Source organism: Leptinotarsa decemlineata, unplaced genomic scaffold (assembly GCF_025532065.1).
Source record: "Leptinotarsa decemlineata unplaced genomic scaffold, Ldec_3_MD MMD2_P_RNA_scaffold_9, whole genome shotgun sequence".
Lineage (NCBI taxonomy): Eukaryota > Metazoa > Arthropoda > Insecta > Coleoptera > Chrysomelidae > Leptinotarsa > Leptinotarsa decemlineata.
The window spans coordinates 5214015-5236605 of record NW_027412536.1 but is presented as its reverse complement, the minus strand read 5'-3'; the positions used below and the strand labels follow the sequence as shown (position 1 = coordinate 5236605).

Below are 22591 nucleotides of genomic sequence, written 5' to 3'. Positions count from 1 at the left end.
CCGTTTTTTTTTCAAAAACTCCTCCATGCTAATAAAAGTTTGCACTGCAGTATTGGAAAATATTGTAAATCGTGTACGCAATTGCGTCTATCAGGTTGAGGATGTGGTTAAAAATAGGAAAGACTCACTGAAATAGTTGGTACGGCGATGATATAGTGGTTCAGCTGAATGTTCCGCTGTAACCGTTTCTTCCAATGCGACGATCCGATGAATATTGCGTCGGCCGACTGTTCGACTGAATCCTTACACTGGTCTGGTGGTTGCTGTTATCGAAGAATGCCAATGTTTGTATAATAATTGCACGATGCAATAATATTGTTTGCTGTCACTGGCTAATTATCCATCTCGAAGGACCATATGTTACGTAGCTTGTTTTATGGGTGCTTAATGGCAAAGCACGTTGAATTTTAATAGCTTCATTCAACTCAAGACTCAAATTATGATATGAAAATATTGTAAAGTATTATGTTGTGTGCGTAGTGCGTTGTCTCTACCGCTGTCCACTACTTCTAGTTCCAACAGTCGGGGTGCTAGGAACGTCCCTCTCTTCTCGACACTCACAGGGCGTGTCTAAGGATGGCGTGAACAAATATTTACAGGTAAATTGAAACAAAAGAATATTAAACTACAAAAAAATTCTTGTTTATTGAATCAAAATATTTGCTAACGTGATAGAGGGTTCCGAGAAAGACATAATCAAATATTTCTTCGCAAACTCTTATGTGATCCAAGTTTCAAGTGGATGAATCTTGAGTTCAACGAATTTCAGTTAACGAACAAGGCCGGTCCAAGCGCAAAATCCCATGTATTTTCTTATGGAGCTAAATTTTTTGCAATTTTTGGGTCAAACAGAAGAGGGGGAAACGTGTGACGTCATCGACGCAGGATGGACTGAGTATCGTAGCGATTCAAGCGTGGAACTCCGCCCCTCGGCCCCTTTAGTACTTCACATCACCGTTCAGGCCCTCTTGAGACTCCGCATCACCCTTCGAGCCCCCTTGTCACGTGATCCTAATTAAAAAAGTTTATAGTTATGAGAATAGAATCCGAGTGTCCCCATGGTAGACATTGTCCTTAGCCTCGACACCAACGTAAGAAATTGAATATGCTTGCGAATGATGGGTATTTATAGCGTTTGTTTTTGTCGGTACCGAAATTGACTCATTCATTATACTTGACCGCATTTTTTGATTTCCGTAGAATGTTGGGAAGTTGTAATCGTCATTTCCTTGTGGAAGATAGAAAACTATACAAGATTTGGGAAAGAGGATACATTACAAAAACACACTTTTGTCTATCTTCTATCTATCGTTAGTGAACATGAATTTCCATAAAATAAACAAGTCATCAATCAAAGATTTTGGGAATTTTGGGAAAGATGTGTATGTGTGTGTGAGAGTGAGAGAAACGTGTGAAGTAATAGAGGCAAAGAGAGATGGAGATGGTATCGAGGTTTACGTCCTAGCGCAAGCAGGTGTTGTCGGTTGTAAAATAAATCGTTTTTTATGGAGTAATGTAGCGTTGTCGGTTTCAAAATTAAGCATAAAGGGTTAGGAATACGACTCGATAAAAATCAGAAGCGCGAAAGTGATATATTATTATTAATGAATCAGATTAAAAAAAAAATATGACAACTCAACAGTTCAACCTGCGAACCCTCAATGTGTACGGGGTGTCTCAAAATACATCATTAGAGAAAACATAGCATCGAAGTGTACAGGGTGCGTCAAAATATATCATTTAAGAAAAAAAATGTCGGTTTACCAGAAGTCTAGCGTTCCAACTTTTCAGAAGGACACTAAGTCTCGTATCTTTGTAAACAAAGTTAGCATCATCAGGAGAAAGAGGTTACGAGAGGTTACGCGTTGTGGACTCAACGTGGAGGTAATGGGGGAGCGAAGTATTCGACAATGACATTTCAAAATACGTTGTTTTGCATTAGTTTCGACCGTTTTCCGTGCGTTTTCGACCGTTTTTCGTGCGACCGTTTTGCGTGATTTCGACCGTTTTTCGTACGTACTCGACCGTTTTGTGCTTTTCGAACGTTTTGCATGCGTTTCCACCATTTTGCGTGCGTTTCGACCGTTTTGCATGAGTTTATTATCAATTCATCGTTATTATCGTAGCCATTTCCATGTTTCAATATTACAGTCATCTATCACTTAACGCATTTCGCTAACCAAGTAAGCATCATAAGGAGATGACTGAAGTCCATGCTTTGTCATATGAAGTTCCATTTTGCGAACGGAACCTTGTGGAACATCCAGCCCAAATCAACAGAGAGAAAATAAAGATGAGGCAACAGGTCAGAAGGGTACTAAGCCACAATTTTGTTAATGATAGTTGGATCTCAACGTGCAGCACATCAAATGAAAGAGAAACGAACGCAGAATGTACCGACAAAGAAAGAACAAAGATGGCACAACATGTCAGCAAGGCACTAAGCCACATCGTCGTTTGTGATATTTGAATCTCCTCGTGCAGCACATCAAATGAAAGGGAAATGAATGCAGAATTCATCAACAGAGGAAAACTCCAGTAATATTCATTACTACACCAAAGGTTCCAAACAATACATCATAAGAGGAAAAACAGTGATAGTGTAACATGTCAGAAGGACACAGAGCCGTATTTTCGCGAATTCAACGACAAAGAAAAAACAAACAAATGTGATGTCAAGAGGATACTGAGCCGTATCTTCGCTAATAATACTCGCATCGTCATATGTATCACATTGAATGAATGGAAAGGGAATGCATAATCAATTGACAAGGAAAAAACAAAGATTGCATGCAATATGTCAGAAGGGCACCAAGTCACATCTTCGTTTATAATAGTCGCATCGTCACGTACAGCATATCAAATGAAAGGAGAGATGTTGAATTTATCAACAAAGAAAAGAAAGAGACAGCCAAAAGGGCACTAAACCGTATCTTCATTGATAATAGTCGGATCATCAGGTACTTCACCTCAAATGAAAGGAGAAGAAATGCAGAATTCATCGACGAAGAAAAAAGAGAGATGGCGCAACATATCAGAAGTGCACTAAGCCGCATCTCCGTTAATAATATTTAGATTAGGAATCACACGTGTTAAGAATCACACGTTGAAAGGTAAGACCTCGTTAGTCCTCAGCTCGCACAAGTTTCTCAACTTCTGAGAGTTGTCGTTCGTATGAGGGTGACAGCTGATTAACAGAAAAACAGATTTCTTCAAACAGATTTTGAACAGATTTAAACAGATCGTCATGTATAGCACGTCAAATGGAAGGAAAACGAATCGAAGAAAAAACAGAGATGGCGCGATATATTCAGAATGCACTGACCCTCCTCTTCGTTAAGCAACAACCAAAAAATAAAAAATTTAAATATTAATACAAGCTGAAAATTAAAAAATATTATTAACAAAAAATGATAATCAAAAATCAAGAGATTCAAAACCAAGTTACGTCACGACGTTTCGATTGATAGTATCCACAATGTGATAAAGATTTAAGTCACAAATTTTACCTTTCAAATAGTTTACCAAATTCCTATTATATTCAATTGTCTTTTCCACAATTCTACGTATAGAAACGTTGCAGGTTCATTGAACTCACCTCGACCTAATTATGTATTACTGCAACCTTTTCAGTACATTGAACTGTTTGCAGTTCAAATATATAACAATTAGATAATAAGTGATGAGCAACCAATTCTGTATAACCCCGATTCTGATGAATCATTAGTGTGCATATACTCTTCGATGTAAGATGTTAACTTTGATACGAATAAAAACGAACTCTTGGTAATGACTGGCTTCAAATAAACTACCTGGAAAACCCAACATTTCATGGCGATCCTGCCAGTCCAGTCCAACCAGTATGAAGAGAAAAAACCAAATAGTTAAAAATGTGTGGATCAAAAGTTACAAACGAAGAAAGACTGCAGATACAAGCTACTGGCACGGGATCAAATAATGCAAATCAATTCAGTTCCACCGAATTTACACACACCGACGGAATGATAATTCCAATTTTAATATTCATCGCAGTTGTTATTATTCATTTTATATGGAGGAAAATGCGCGATGGTATGAAAAAATCAATGGAACGACAAATCGCGTTAAGCGAACTTCGAAAGTCTCGAGAAGGTATTAATTCCAACTGAAAAGGAGAATATTAGAATACGCTAGTATCCAGGGCTCATGAGCAGCAAAGATATTCTGAAGGAGTTCACAGGAGCTGAAGAACAACTGGTGAAATTTGAAGAAAATCTTCGCAAAGATTCTTACGAAAAACGAAGTGAAGCAGCTACGCAGAGACGGTATCAGAGGTTAGAAAATATTAATTCACTTATTAATGAATTAGTTCATAAGTTTAATAATAGCGGGCCAACTAAGGATGAAATTGCTCAAGTAGAATTATATTTACATAGATTAGAGAAAGTATCTACTAGAGTAAAAAATATTTTGGATGATAGGATCAGTTCAATTAGGAAAATAGATATTAGCACTAATATAGATACAGGTTTGATTACAGAGATAATCATGAGTGGAGACAAATTTGATTTCAAAACAGCAGCTAACTTATTGCCAAAATTAAATGGCACAACTGAAGGCGTGTGTTGTATATGTTCATTTATATTTCACACTGTATAGGTCATATTTTACCGATGTGTGTAGACAGTGAAGTCTGTCATTCTGTTATCACTTTTGTCATATGCATTTTTGTAAAAAAGTATTACGTATTTCTTAACAAGAATTTACATATACAATAGTGGCGACGAGGACGGGATAGAATAAAATGGATTCTGAACAATTCAGTATCCTGATTAAGACTCTTACGGAATCAATACAATGTTCACAAAAATCCAGTTCCCCAGAAGTTATTCCTTTAGAACTTTTTTGCGAAGAAACGGAAACGTGGGACATTTTCATCAAGAGACTAGAGAATTTTTTCAATATGAAAAATTTCACGGGTACCTTGGCAGAGATTGACAATAAGAAGAAAGAATGGTTGATACATTCCATGGGTACAAAAACATTACAACTTCTATACAATTTGACAAGTCCTGACGATCCGAAAACCAAATCATATGATTCTCTCCAAATTCTAATTAAAGAACATCTCCATCCCAAACCCAGCGTAATCGCGGAAGAAAATCGTTTCACAAGAAGAATACAACAAGAAGGTGAAAGCATTTCCGATTTTGTAGCAGATCTGAAGAAACTATCAAGAAATTGTGACTTTCGATGTCTTTCTTGTAATGCGTCCACCGCTGATAAACATCTACGGCAGCAATTTATTAGTGGACTGAAAAACTCCAGTTGGTTGGAAAAACTAATTCAGCTGAAAGAACCTAACAATACTTTTTCGGATTGTGTTCAAACAGCACTAGCAATGGAATCGGCTCACAAAGATTCGAAAGAAATTCAAGCATCGCAATCATCTTCGATGTCAATATCTCAAAATCAACTGAAATTCAGTCAAAACTTCACAAGGTCATCTCCGAATCCGTTCAAGCGTTTTTGTTTTCGATGTGGTGATGAATCGCATTTAGCAAATGTCTGTAAACACGTTCGTTCACATTGTGGAAGGTGTGGTCGAGTTGGACATTTAGATGCAGTTTGTAGAAATGGAAAACCAATGACAATTCATCCAAGTGTCAAACCTACCAAGAAATTTGTGAAATCCAATAATCAGAATCAGATACATCCAGTAACTCAACCAAGTTCTAGTGAGGTTATTGTGGAAAATGATTCTGATGATGAATTCTATTACATCAACAATATCATAGACTGTGTGTTACCAGAATCTAAGCGAAAACCGGATAAATTTCTTCTTGATGTTCAATTAGATGATAAACATGTAGAAATGGAATACGATACCGGAGCAGCAGTTTCTTCTATATCTTATGATATGTTTAAGGAGCTTTTTCCCAATAAACAGATTCACACAAGTGAACTTCCTTTGAAGACTTACACAGGAGAAGTAATAAAACCAATTGGATACTCAACTTTTGAAGTCAGTTATTGCAGACAAAAAGTATTGGCTAACCTATATATATTACCTGGTGAGGTAGAACCTATTTTTGGTCGTGAATGGCTCAAAGATATTAAAATTATTCCACCTGAAATTCATCAGGTACAGGACGATATATATTGGTCAGAAAATTCGAAATCCCAAATTTTGAATGAATTACGAAAAGAATTTAGTGCAGTTTTTGAAACTGGAATTGGTAAAATAAATAATTATGAAGCCAAATTATTTCTTCAGGACAACTCTGTACCAATTTACTGTTCTGCAAGAAAAGTTCCATATGCATTGCAGAAGAAGGTAGAAGACGAGATAGACCGCCTGGAAGAAATAGGAATTTTGACAAAAATTGAATATAGCGAATGGGGTACGCCAATAGGTCCAATTGTTAAGAAAGATGGTACTATTCGATTGTGTGCCGATTATAAGGTTACAATTAATAAAATTCTCAAAGATGATCGATATTTGATGCCTAATGTGGAAGATATATTTGCTACAAGTATGATTGGTGGTAAGCTTTTCACAACTCTCGATATCAGAGAAGCTTACCTTCATATGCCTATGGATGATAATAGCGCCAAAATCCAAGCTATAACCACAATGAAAGGAGATTATACTGTTAACCGTCTTATGTTTGGAACCAAGGTGGCACCAGCAATTTGGCAACGTTACATTACAAGAACCTTATCCGATATACCGGGGGTATGCGTATTTCTGGATGATATCAAAATACAAGGATCAAGTTTACATGACCATCTTCAGACATTAAAAAAAGTTCTGAAACGTTTGCAAGATGTTGGCCTAAGAGTTAGAGAAGATAAATGTAAATTTTTCGAGTCCAAAATTACTTATCTGGGACATACTGTATCTGACAAAGGTCTAGAAAAGACTCCAGAGAAGATCAAGGCAGTAGTCAATGCAAGAATTCCAACAAACACATCCGAGCTGAAGAGTTGGCTGGGACTAGTAAATTACTATAGTAGATTTCTCAAGAATCTAGCGACGAAACTATCTCCATTGTATAATTTACTCCAGAAAAATGTTACTTTTCAATGTCAAAATGCTTTTGATCTTATGAAACGGGAAATTACATCAAGTGAAATTCTCTGTCCATATGATTCTAAGTTACCATTAGTACTGGCTACAGATGCAAGTTCCTATGCGCTTGGAGCAGTCCTCTCCCATATAATGCCGGATGGCACTGAAAGACCGATTGCTTACGCTTCCAGGTCTCTCAGTAAATCAGAGAAAAACTATAGCCAAATAGACAAGGAAGCTACTTCGATATTTTGGGCTTGCAATAAATTTTTCCGTTACTGTTATGGGAGAAAATTCCGACTGATCACAGACCACAAACCATTAGTGTCCATTTTTCATCCAGAGAAGCATCTTCCTAGTATGGTGGCTACTTGAATGCTTCATTATGCTCAATTCTTACAAGGCTTTGATTACGAAATTTCATACAGATCAACAGAAAAGCATGCGAATGCAGACGCCTTATCTAGATTACCAGAAACCGCAAACGCAACACATACTTCCATTGATACAGTAGCACATTACCAATTACAACAGTTGTTAGTTCTACCAGTAACGCATACTGAAATTGCTAAAGAAACGCAAGCGGATTCTATTCTAATGAATGCCTACAAAAGTTTACTTGAAGGAAAGAGAATCACAGAAATTGGATACGTTGGTAATGATTTGGAATTTTCTCTTACACATGGAGTTATTTTAAAAGGTTCAAGGGTGGTTATTCCGACCACACTACGGAGAAAAATCCTGGAAGAACTACATGAAGCTCATACAGGTATAGTGAAAATGAAAGCGCTAGCCAGATCTTACGTCTGGTGGCCAAAAATTGACTCCGATATTGAGCAATTAGTCAAAAGTTGCATACCATGTCAAAGTGCTCAAAATAAACCGATGAAGGTACCACCTCACTGTTGGGAATACCCAAGCTCTCCCTGGCAACGAATACACATTGACTTCGCTGGTCCTTTCAAGGGTAAATATTTCCTACTAGTAATAGATGCATTTTCTAAATGGCCAGAGATCATTTCCATGACTTCTATGGTAGCTTCAAGAACAATTTCCATTTTACGTAATCTTTTTGCCCGTTATGGTCTACCAGTCACTTTAGATAGCGACAATGGTCCAACATTCAGATCTCAAGAGTTTGAACTGTTTTTGAAAAGTAATGGTATCTTGCACAAGTACTCAGCACCATATCATCCGGAAACAAATGGCCAGGTTGAAAGATACGTCCAAACAATGAAAAATGCACTAAGGAAATTGACATCTAACCGAGACAATTTGGATTGTAAATTGGCCAACTTTCTAATGCAATATAGAAAAATACCAAATTCAACTACGGGAATGTCACCTGCCATGCTTTTTTTACAAAGAGAAATTCGTACAAAAATTGATTTACTCAGATACATTGAAAATGAAGACAACAAAAATTTAATTCGACCTCAACTGAAGTATTTCATCCCTGGTCAACGAGTTCGAGTTCTGAATTATGATAAAAGCTCGAAATGGAAATTCGGAAAAATTGTTAAAAGAGAAGGTTCACTGCATTATTACATCGAGGTTGATGGTAAGTTGTGGCGACGACATTTGGATCAAATAGCGCCAACGGAGGTAGTTTGGTCGGATAATTACAGAAATATCCGATGTTGCTCTTACGAAAATATATCACCCAATGAAGGCATTAACATATCGACCACTCAAAGCTCCAATCAGGAAACAATGGAAATGGACAATGAACAACAGGAAGGGATTTCTATATCACTACCGGAGAATGAAGCATCAATTTCTGACTATTCATCTATAGAAAATTCGGATGGCAATAAAGATCAACAAACGAACACATCAAATACTGAGAAGAGCAATCAAGCAGTAAGGCGAGGTACGCGAGTGAGAAAACCTGTGCAAAGATTAAACCTCTAAATAAAGGGGAAGATATATGTTGTATATGTTCATTTATATTTCACACTGTATAGGTCATATTTTACCGATGTGTGTAGACAGTGAAGTCTGTCATTCTGTTATCACTTTTGTCATATGCATTTTTGTAAAAAAGTATTACGTATTTCTTAACAAGAATTTACATATACAATAGCGTGTATCAGTTAATAGAGGGAATTGAATTATATGAACCTACGTTAGACACGTTAGGCAAACAATCTTTAATAAATTATGTTCTTAAAGCTTGCATATCTCACAGAGATAAAATCCGAATGAAAAACAATTATACCACCGCCGCAAATTTATTAAAAGATTTAAAAACTAACTTTTCGCCAAAGCAATCAGCTCCAACACTTTCGGCTAAATTACAAAATATAAAACAAGGTAACTCAAGTATCGATGAATACGGATGATCAATAGAAACACTAATGTCAGATCTTATTTTAGCTCAGGCAGGTGACAACACAGATTCTATTAAAATTTTCAAGAAAGAGAATGAAAAACTAGCAATTGACGTTTTCGTAAAAGGTATACAAAATACAGAACTTAGAACTATTATAAAAACTCGAAATTACAACACACTGACAGACGCAGTTAATGGAGCAAAAGACGAATTCACACAAGACAACCATCAACCACCTACTATGTTTCACATTCGAAATAAACAAAATCATCATTTCAAAAATTAAAACAATAGATATAGAGGACAAAACGGGAACAGGTATCAAAACAGTTCGAACAGACATAACAATACAAGGTACATCCCAAACAACAATTTTCGAGGGAGATTCAATAGTGACAATAGACAATACAACCCTATGAATAAAAATCGTTTCTCTCAAAACTCACCAAATTATCGTCCCTAACAAAATCAAAATATTAGAAGAGACAACAGAAGACAAAATATGTTTTTGGTAAATAGTGTAGAAAACGAGGAATCAAATCAAAACAGCTCACGACAGCAAACATTTTTTCGAGGCCAATAGTCTGAAAAATTATGCTAACTTTGATATACACGATTTAAACTATGTCAGATTCAATTACAATAATCAGGAAATTTATTTACTTCTCGACTCAGGTGCATCGATTAGCGCACTTTTCCACAAATATGTAAACAGACACTTGTCTACAATAGATTATTCAAAAACAATAAAAATCGACGGAATTTCAGGGTCAACAAATACGCTAGGGTCATTATACTTACCTTTACTTTACTTATAATTACATTATACTTTACCGGCAAAAATGAGTTCACACATAAATTCTTTATAATAGAATCATTTGACAATAACATACAAGGGATTTTAGGTGCAGATTTTTTCAAAAAATACTCAGCAATCATAGATTATGAAAATTTTGAGTTTTCTTTCACAGTTTATGGGAATAAATTTACAATTCCAATAGAGTCCAACTTCAATAAAAATACTAGTATTCCCCCGCGCTGTGAAATAATCAAGTACTTCAAGATAAACAAAAATTCTGAATGCATGGTATTTCTACAAGAAATAGCCAGTGGTGTCTTTGTTGCCGGATCTATTTCAAAACCGGTAGACGGAAATGAAATTCCAGTAAAAATTCTGAACACGCGAGAAGAACCAGTAGAAATTAAGAATTTTTCACCGAAAATTGCTGACGCTAAATTGTTCGAAATTATTTCTTACAACGACATGAATGTTTCATCCGTTCAACGAGTGGAAGAAGTTTTAAAATCAATTTGTAAAGACGGACTAAATGGAGAGGAAAAACGAGCACTCGACCATATCTGTGCGAAATTCGCGGACGTTTTCCATTTACCCAATGATATACTTTCAGTAACTAACATTTATAAACATTCAATTCAACTCAACGAAAACACAACCCCCGTGTACACAAAACCATACAGACTACCTCAATCACAAAAACTGGAAATTGAGAAACAGATTGAAGAAATGTTAAACGATAAAATAATAGAACCTGCTAGATCTCCATGGTCGTCACCACTACTAATAGTACCCAAAAAATCGGACGAAAATGGAGAACGCAAGTGGAGAGTTGTTATTGATTATAGATTACTAAATAAATGTCTTAAAGACGAAAAATTTCCTAGTGCTAATATTAATGAGATTTTAGATTCACTTTCCGGTGCAATTTATTTTTCCCATCTTGACTTAGCACAAGGATATTACCAAATTGAACTCGACCCAGCTTCTAGAGAGTATACAGCTTTCACCACGAATACAGGGCAATATCAAATGACCAGATTGTCAATGGATGCGAAAGTAAGTCCCAGTGTATTCTCAAGGGCTTTAACTATGGCTATGACAGGTTTAAATTTTGAATGTTGTTTTGTTTACTTAGACGATATTATTATTCTGGGAAATAGTTTAATGGATCACAACAAAAATTTAACGAAAGTTTTGCACAGGTTGCGAAAGGTAAATTTAAAACTCAACCCAAGTAAATGTCAATTTTTCAGAAAAGAAATCTTTTATTTAGGTCATAAAATTTCAGCGTCAGGAGTATCTCCCGACCCGTCAAAAATTCTGGCATTACAACAATATCCAGTACCCAAAGACGCACAGGAAACGAAACGATTTGTAGCTTTTGCTAATTATTACAGGTCGTTTATTCCAAATTTTGCTCATATAACATCACCTCTGAACAAACTTTCTAGAAAAGGTGAAAAATTTATCTGGACTGATGAATGTCAAGAAACATTAGAAAATTTGAAATCAAGATTAACATCACCTCCAGTTTTACAATACCCAGATTTTTCAGCTGAAAACACTTTCATACTGAAAACTGATGCCTCAAAAATAGCAATTTTAGGAGTACTCTGTAACGGAGACAATAAACCAATTGCATATGCTAGTAGAACATTAAATAAAGCAGAAAGAAATTATAGCATTATTGAACTAGAGCTTTTATCAATAGTTTGGTCAGTGAAACATTACAGACCATATTTGTATGGAAGAAAATTTGTAATACAGACCGATCATAGGCCTCTTATATTTTTGTACGGCTCAAATCAACCGTCTAGTAGACTGACGAAATTTCGACTTGTTTTAGATGAATATGACTATGTAGTACAGTACGTTAAGGGCAATTCAAACGTTGCAGACGCTCTTTCTCGAGTAGAAATACCATCTGACAACTTGAAAGAAATGTCCAGAAAAATTGATGCCTCTGTGAATGTTATAACACGTTCACGAACAAAGAGATTGCTGGATAACCCGAGTGTAAACGATGAAACTAGGACTGATCACCCCGGAATTGTCGAAGTTTTGAAAAAGCCTTATGACGTAACTGAATTGAAAATATTGAGCTCACAACAATTCAATGCACTACGGAAGTCAGAAAAACAATTTAAGTTCATGAACGATTATTTAATTTATGACGCAAGCTTGCAGATTATATATTTAAATAAGACAGATTCTTGCTCAGCATTATATCTTCGAGAGATGTTGAAAGACTGTCCAAAGTTGTCCGGACAAGAAAATATTCCAGAAATATTAATCGATGAAAATAACAATTTATCTGCAGATATAATTAAATATATTTCAAAAATCTTCAAGAAGTCGAAAACAAAAATTACATTCATAAACAACTGCCAAATCATTAACGATTCAGCAACTAGACAATTAATTTTAAATGATTTTCACATTCTACATACAGGAGGTCACGCAGGTATCAATAGAATGTATAACAACATCAAAAGGTATTACAATTGGAAGGGACTGTACAATGACGTAGAAAAATTTGTAAAAATTTGCGATGACTGCCAAAGATACAAACACTCTAAACCATTTATAGAACCCCTGAATATAACAACAACAGCATCATACGCGTTTGAGAAAATATCCTTAGATTTAGTAGGGCCTATCGAACAAGGCATTGAGAACAATAAATATATTTTGACATTACAATGCGACTTGTCAAAATTTGTGGAGGCATTTGCACTACCAAATAAAGAAGCAGTAACCGTAGCGAAATCATTCGTTAGTTATATCAGGAACTGATAGTTCACCGGTATAACATTACAGATGCATGTTCCCAGACCAGGTCGTTAGCCGATCCAGCTTGCTTACTCAGCATTGCGTCATATGCGAACTTATTTATACACCTTGTTTTATTATTCATGTCATTCAATTGTAGTTATTTGCCTTAAATGTACAAATAAAGTTTTTAAAAAGTCTCAAAGCAAATCCTTCGAAATAATTGGCGCAGTCGTTGTAGGATTGTTCGAAAACGACTCATTGCGAATTCGTTTGTGAGTTTCAACTCTTAACGGACAAGAAACCGAAAATTTGGAGAACGAGCCAGAGACCCAGAAAAACACAGTGAGCCAGAAAAGTGGACGAAAACCAGGAATAGGTGAGCCATCCATTTTTCCTCTCCTTTTATTTGAATTTTGTGGCAAAGTTGACTATTGATTGAATCAATTAGTGCATATAATTTGAATTTAACAATAAGAACAGAATTGAGTGGAAATCAATTGCGTTTTAGATATTAGCGAAAATAATAATCTGAAACATAAATTTGGCATAAGAAGAGAAAGAGGATAATTACAATTTTTCGAAAGTATAGGAATAAGTAAAAGTAATAAAAGAAAGAATAGTAATAAAATAAATTTTCATTTACAATCAATCAAAATTGACGAATTAATTGGACAATTAAATAACTTAGTATTAGATAGAGATAATAATATGGTAAATCCTCAAGAAATGGGTATTAATTACCAATTATTGAGACTATATATTGATACGATTCCAAATTTTAATGGTGATAATGAAAGTACCTTAGAAGTATTTATTGAACATTGTGAATATTTGATTTCTACCTACAAAAATATTCAAAATATTGATGATCCAATTAATAAATTTTTAATCAGAGCTATAATTGGGAAATTATCAGGAAATGCATTAATGTTAGTTGGAAGTAGACCAGAAATTCGAGATTGGGATAACTTGAAGAATCTGCTTAGGCTTAGTTTCGGAGACCAAAGAAATCTAGATTGCCTTGTTCAAGAAATGATGATAATGAAACCTTTTCGAAATGAAACTTTCTTCTCTTTCGGTCAGAGAATTCAGAAAAGCAGGAGTACAATTGCTTCAAAATTAGTTTCAATGAACCTGAGTGTGGAAGAACGAACTTTCAAATTGCGAAATTACGATGAACTTTCTTTGAAAACCTTTATCCGTGGTTTAACAGGAAGAATACAAGACATGGTTAGACTACGAAATCCAAACTCTTTAGAACTAGCCATTTCTTATGTTCTAGAAGAAGAAAATTTCATTTATAATCAAAAACAAAATAATTACTTTCAAAATCCTCTTCAACATAATAAAACGATGCCTCCAAGACCACAATCATCTAATCAATTCAAACCGCAACAACCAATTTCAAATTTCCGACAACAAATGCCAGTTCAAAATTTTCAAAGACCAAATTTCAATACCCAAAATTTCCAAAATAAAAACCAACCACCGGTTGAAAATTTGAGATACCAATTTCCATCTCAACCTATCCAGTTACAACCGAGACAAAATATGCCTCCTCCAAAATATTTTACTAACCAACAAGTATTTGGAACACCCCGTAACGTTTTCAAACCTACCGGACAAGTTATACAAAATAAACCAGAACCTATGTCAACATCATCTCGTAATCCTACGATACAACAAAATCGTAATCCTAATAGAAATTATTTTCAAAATTCCGGTCCAAGAAATTTCATGTCAGAGGAACTTCATAATATAGAGACTAGATACTACCCAAATGATCAGTTAGAATTTGATAATCCCTTCGAAAACCAACAATATGAATGTTCAGGTGTTATGAATGAACAAAATGACCCAAATGCTTATAACGACAATTTTGAAAACTTTCAGGACACTGTATTTAACCAGTGCCCTTACGAAAATGTTAACGAAACCGAGAATTTTACTTTTGAAGAAAATTTTCCCCATACCTTGACCCAGGACAACACAACATAACAAATATAGACCTCAATCATTTACAGAACAATTTACCATATATATTCGTTCCCAAATTGAAAGCAAAATTTTTAATAGATACAGGTAGCTCTCGTAGTCTCATGAGTCCAAATTTGGCAAATAAATTTTTCCAAAATTATATTTCTAATGAAAACTTCAATATTCAAACCTCTCATAGTATTTCTTTTCACAACGAAGTGGTTGTTATTCCAATATTTGAGATTTTCAATATTGAGAAATGTCACAAATTCTATATTTTTGATTTTAATCAAAAATATGATGGACTTATAGGAATGGATCTTTTAAAACAATTACAAGCAATAGTCGATATTCATAAAAAATTACTGATTACTCCTAGTAACCAAATTCCAATTATTTTTGATGAGTCACTAAACACATCAAATAAAACTCCACAAAAATGTTTTCATACTTTGATAATCCCTGGCAGAATGCAGCAAGTTATTAAACTTCCTGTCCTTCAAAAATCTGGTTTAGGAATTTTAAATTATATAGATTTTGGAAACAATTTAGAATCTCCACAAGCTATCGTTAACATAGAAAATTATTTTGCTTATACAACAATAACAAACTCGAACACAAAGCCATTCAAAATCACGATAACAGAACCTTTTGAGATTGAACCTTTCGATTTAAATGAAACTAATTTCGTTGGAAATATCGAGACAAATAGTAAAGTAAACGAACACCAAGACCTTCTTTTAAAAAATAACTTGAAAAATCTAAGGTTGGAACACTGCAATAAAGAAGAAAAACAAGCAATCGCAAAATTGTGCTATGATTATAGAGATATATTTCACTGTGAAAACATTCCTTTGAGTTTCTCTAATGAAATTACTCATAAAATAAAATTAAAAAATGAAACCCCAATTTTTACAAAGACTTATCGAATTCCGGAAATTCACAAAATTGAAGTAAATTCTCAAATCAATAAAATGTTAGAACAGGGTATAATTCAACCTTCTACCTCACCCTGGAACAGCCCGATTTGGGTAGTTCCCAAAAAATCAGATCAAAGTGGAAAACAGAAGTGGCGCGTCGTCATAGACTATCGAAAATTGAATGAACAAACAATTGACGATAAATATCCTCTTCCCAACATTACAGACATCTTAGACAAACTTGGTAGGGCAAATTATTTCACCACCCTCGATTTGGCATCAGGATACCACCAAATCGAAATGGACAAAAATGACATTTCAAAAACAGCTTTTTCTACACAAAATGGGCACTACGAATTCAGACGTATGCCTTTTGGGGTAAAAAATGGTCCCTCTACTTTTCAGAGGACAATAAATAATGTTCTGAGGGGCTTAAACAACGAAATTTGTTTAGTGTACCTTGACGATATAATAATATTCAGTAGCTCCTTACAAGAACACATCTCTAGAATAAAAAACGTATTCGAGAGACTGAGGAAAGCAAATTTCAAAATACAATTGGATAAATCTGAATTTCTTAAAAAATCAGTTGCCTACCTAGGACATTTAATCACCCCTGAGGGAGTGAAACCCAATCCGGATAAAATCTCAGCAATTCAAAAATTCCCTATCCCAAAAACTCAGAGAGAAATCAAATCATTTTTAGGCTTAATGGGATATTATCGAAAATTCATTAAAGATTTTGCGAAAATTACAAAACCTATGACCGCATGTTTAAAACGAAATGCAAAAATAATACATGACCAAACTTTTATCGAAAGCTTCGAAACATGTAAGAAAATTTTATGTAACGACCCTATACTTCAATACCCCGACTTTGAACGAGAATTTATAGTGACCACAGACGCTTCAAACGTAGCCCTAGGCGCAATCCTTTCACAAGGTAATATTGGCCAAGACAAGCCTATCGCTTATGCTTCGCGAACTTTAAATGAGACTGAACAACGTTATAGCACTATCGAAAGAGAGCTTCTTGCGATAGTTTGGGCTTGCAAACAATTCAGACCTTACATTTTTGGACGACCCTTTACAATTGTATGTGACCACCGCCCACTAACATGGCTTTTTAATATTCGAGAACCCAATTCCAAACTATTCCGTTGGCGTTTGAAATTGGAAGAATACAACTACAAAATTGTTTATAAGAAAGGACTTCTGAACTCCAATGCGGACGCACTTTCACGTATTCAACTTAACATGCACGAAACCGACTCCATTGCTAACAATCCAGGTGACATTGACCAAGAAACTTTAGACTTTCTTAGAGAACTAGCAGAAAATCCAGTAGAAAACTCAAAACCAGATATATCTAATGATAATCCTGGAAAACAATCAAAAATTAATATAATTTCAGATATCCAAATCAATCCCCCGAATGAACTCACTAATCAAATCGATCAACTACCTATCTCTCAAACCGACGAAACTCCCCATTCTTTATCACAAGAAGTAGCCAATGATGGAATTCCTATTCGAGATGATATAATCAATAATAAAATATATCAAATTCACGTTTTAAAAAATAAACAAAATAAAATATCTCTTCAACAAGAAACATATGGTATTCATAAAATTTCAACAGTAAAACTACCTTCAGAAGAAAATGAACTCTTGATTTTTAATTTCATGAAAGATTATTTGAAACCGAATATTAATTACTTCATATATTTTGAAAACGCTCAACTCATGAAAAATTTCACAAAAGTGTACTCTGAAAATTTTAGCAAACAGACTCTAAAATTAATCAGGTGTACAAAACTTGTCAACACTATAAAAGGTCAGGACGAACAAATCCTCTTGATGAAAAATCATCACGAAGGAAAAACAAATCATCGCGGAATCGAAGAAACTTTACAATATCTAAAAAGAAATTATTATTGGATAAATATGAAACAAACTATTACAAATTACATTAATTCATGTGATATTTGTCGAAGAACAAAGTATTCTAGGCAAAATCCATATGTACCTTTAGTTTTGACAGAAACTCCTTCAAAACCTTTTCAAATAATTCACATCGATGCTTTCTTTTTTGACGGCCAAATATATTTGACAATTATTGACTCTTTTTCTAAATTCGCTCAAGCGATACCAATAGCCGGCAAATCAGCCATTCACATTTGTAATGCTTTAGTAAGGTATTTTGCTTCTTTTGGCACACCTCAAAATATAACTGTTGATAGTGGCCGAGAATTCAATAACGAAACTGTCAAAGAACTTTTGAAATTACACAAAATAAAAGTGCATTTCACCACCCCTGGCCACCATGAATCCAATAGCCCTGTAGAAAGACTTCATTCCACCTTAATCGAACATCTACGAATTTTGAAAGAAATACACCCTAACGAGACAGATCTCATTAATTACGCCATACTAGGTTACAATACTTCAATTCACAGTTCAACTGGTTTTACTCCATTTGAATTAATATTTGGTCATACAAATTCAAGAAGTCCAGAAGAAATTTTCAGTCCCAAAGAATTTTTTTCAACATATGTACAAGAACACAATAAAAAACTAATCCCTGTTTATGAAAAAGTTTTGGAAAAATTGAAATCTCGCAAAGAAAAAATACAAGAAAAAACAAACATTAAAGGTAACACGAACGAGGAATTTGAAATCAATCAAAAAGTTTTCAAGAAAAATCCGAAAAACAGAAATAAAAAGAACAATAAATTTTTAGGACCATTTACCATTACAAAAATCTTAGAACATAACAAAGTAGAAATAAAAAATAAAAAGGGAAAGGTTGAAATAATTCACATAAAAGAATTAAGAAAACCACCTTTGTTACAGGCTCAAAATGAAGAACCTGAGAATCCTGAACCTCCTGACGTTATTAGCAATGGTCAGGGCCAATCCAGAAATTGAAATAAAAACAATAAGTCCTTCCCCCGGAATCCTTCCATTTAAACTTGGTTTTTCAAAAATTGTAACTAAAAAACATATTTTTCTCAACGATATTGATTTAAGTATCCTGGAACTTGAAATAAAAAATTTAATAAAGAACTATAATAAATTAAACGAGATATCAAGTAATAAACAGATGTACTTTAGGAGTTTGGCAAATAAATACGAACATTTAAAACCACTGGTTTTCGAAATTTCTCATAAACTCAAAAATATTCTAAATACACCAACGATCAGACAAAAACGAGGATTAATAAATGTTGGAGGAACAATCCAAAAATGGCTTTTTGGTAACTTAGACGCATCCGATGGAGAGCGATATGATAAGGCAATCGAAACTTTGAAAAGCAATCAACAAAAAATTGTAAAAGAAGTTAATTCACAAATTTCTCTTTCCAAACAAATAATTGATAAATTTTCCAAACATATTGAATCTATTATCAAAAATCAGAAAGATATTTCTAAATACATTGAAATCTATAAACCAGCTTTGATCAATATAACTGATCAATTTTATAAATATACTGTGTATTCAAGTATGCTAGATCAAATATTTTTAAATGCAAATGTAATTATCACCTTTCTTGATAACGTCGAAAATGCAATCACTTTTGCAAAATTACATACAGTTCACCCTGATATTTTAACAAGTCAAAATTTGGAAGGAATCATTAGTGAGCTTCACAATCACTATAGTCCTGACGAAATACTTCAGTTAGATGTCCACTCATGGTATTCAATTATTCAAACAAACTGTTATTTTTCAAAAAATAAAATTATCTTTGCCATAGAATTTCCTATAGTTTATCCTAAAACCTTTCAATACTTCCATTTGTTTCCTATCCCAACTGAAACAAATACCATAATCATCCCAAAAAAACCTTACTTGGCTCTCGGAGAAGAAACATTCCAATATATGGACCAACCCTGTACACAAATCTTGGACATGTATCTCTGCAATCAAGAAAACCTGAGTTTCCACCCAGAAAAAGACTGCATTGCCGCCCTTATTCACGACAAGGATGCTAGGTGCCCCCAGATGCCGATAGAACCACCCACCCAAATATTCAATAAAATCAACGAGGAATATATTATCGTCATCACCTCAGAAGAAATGAAAATAAAATCAAAATGCCCAGAGGACCAATTCTTCACAGTCAAAGGCAGCACCCTTCTACGAATTCCAACCAATTGCAGTTTCGAATTCAAACGATACAAATTCGAAAACCGCCAAAATTCGAATTTCGGAAAACCATTTGTCTTGCCAAAAATCAACAATGAAGTGTTAAGGATTGAGACACTCGAAAGAAAACCTTTAAGGATAGAAAATATACCACTGGAAGATATCCATCAACTTCAGAGACATATCGATGCGACAAATCAACTATCAATAGAAGACATCGATTACTACCAATCAACCGACTGGATTCTATGGACAATTATCTGCTTTATTTTATTTGTTTTGGCCTGCTACACCTTCAAGAAAATTCAAAATGCACGGAAGAAACCAAACTCCGAATTGAAAGTGAAATTTGAAGGAAAAGAACTTGAAAATTCGCCTTCAGTCTTGTTCCAGCCCGAAGTCGAAATTTGAGGAGGGAGGAGTTATATCAGGAACTGATAGTTCACCGGTATAACATTACAGATGCATGTTCCCAGACCAGGTCGTTAGCCGATCCAGCTTGCTTACTCAGCATTGCGTCATATGCGAACTTATTTATACACCTTGTTTTATTATTCATGTCATTCAATTGTAGTTATTTGCCTTAAATGTACAAATAAAGTTTTTAAAAAGTCTCAAAGCAAATCCTTCGAAATAATTCGTTAATAATTTTGTTTTACGATACGGAATTCCGAAACAAATTCTTTCGGACCAGGGTACCGAATTCATAAATTCAGTATTCGCCGAAATGTGTAAATTACTTGATATAAAACAACTCAATTCGTGTGCATATTACCCACAGACAATATCCTTAGAAAATTCACACAAACATCTAGGCGCGTACCTAAGAATGCAGACATCTAAATTTAAGTCTGCATGGAGCACTTGGCTTCCTTTTTGGTGTTTTTCATACAATACAACGGTTCATACAGAAACAAAATATTCTCCTTACGAGCTAGTTTTTGGGCATTTACCGAAACTTCCCACTAACATTGGTGAAAATATTGATCCTCTGTATACTTTTGATAACTATCCTCTAGAACTGAAACACCGTCTTCAGCGAGCATGTGCCGATGCAAAAAAAAATTGTTAAAATCTAAAACAAATAGAAAAGAGAGATATGATGAGTACTGTAATCCTAGTAATGAGTTTAGAGTAGGAGATTTAATTTTAGTGAAAAATAATGTTACTAACAAAATGCTAGAACTTTTTAAGGGTCCTTATTCAGTGATAAGAGACGAACACCCGAATATAGTGATTAAAGTGGAAAATAAAGAAGTGACAGTGCATAAAAACAGAGTGAAACCGTATTACAACTGAGTGATAGTATAATTAGATTAGATACTGTAATTTAGTTTTAGTGATTAGAAGAAAAAGAAATTTTTTTTTAAACTTTTCTTTTTATTTTGCCAAGGGAGGTGTGATGAAGATTTAAGTCACATATTTTACATTTCAAATAGATTACCAAATTCGTATTATATTCAATTGTCTTTTCCACAATTCTACGTATAGAAACGTTGCAGGTTCATTAAACTCACCTCGACCTAATTATGTATTACTGCAACCTTTTCAGTACATTGAACTGTTTGAAGTTCAAATATATAACAATTAGATAATAAGTGATGAGCAACCAATTCTGTATAACCCCGATTCTGATGAATCATTAGTGTGCATATACTCTTCGATGTAGAATGTTAACTTTGATAGGAATAAAAACGAACTCTTGGTAATGACTGGCTTCAATTAAACTACCTGGAAAACCCAACATTTCAACAATCTTCTTCGTTATCACCTTCTCACACTAAGGATATCAAACATATCATATGTTTCAGTATACGATAATTTTTTCATTTTCTTTGTTAATAAATTCTACGTTTTGAATCTGCACTGGATTACACTCGTATTTGTTCATAACCAAACAGCTTCAAATTCTGAGTTTGTTCAATGATTTTCTTTGGATTTGCAATTCTTCCTATGCTATTTCGCATTTGGCGCTGGATATTTGTTACGCCACTTCCGTTTTTTCTCTGTCAGTACATTCTGCATTCGTTTCCCTTTTATTTGATGTGCTGCACGTTGAGATTCAACTATGATTGATGAAGATGTGGCTTAGTGCCTTCCTGACTTGTTGCGCCATCTTTGTTTTTCCTTTGTCGATGAATTCTTTATTTCTTATCCTTTTATTTGGCCTTCTGTACGCGACAATACGATCATTATTAGCGAATATACAACTAAGTCCCCTTCTGTCATTTTTTTCTGATAGCTCATTAATTTCCACAAATCATCACACATCATTTTTCTACCACCTCACCATCTCATACGCTGACTACGTCACTTCCAAAGTTTTATCACTATTATTATTATTATTATTCGACCCTCAATCTCCAATTTATTTTCATCTAACACAATCAATCGATAGATATTTGAATCCTCCATTCATATTGGCTGCCCGACACCATTCTGTAACAGAAGTTAGGCTGAGTGTTCCACAAGATTCCGTTCAGGAATCTGAAAATTCGCGAAATGAACCTTCATACGACAAAAAATGAACTTTAGACGTTTCCTGATGATGATTACTTGCTTAGCGAAACGCGTTAAG

At 34.4% G+C, this 22591-nt stretch overlaps 1 protein-coding gene across 1 annotated transcript in view; it reads left to right on the top strand.

Annotated features, from left to right (window-relative positions):
• The first annotated feature begins 245 nt into the window (after positions 1 to 245).
• Positions 246 to 22591, top strand: part of GABA-B-R2 (gamma-aminobutyric acid type B receptor subunit 2) — a 374454-nt gene continuing 352108 nt past the window's right edge. The window contains exon 1 of the mRNA XM_074170500.1: positions 246 to 599. The gene's annotated coding sequence lies outside the window, so the exon portion shown is untranslated. The remainder of the gene's footprint in view (positions 600 to 22591) is intronic.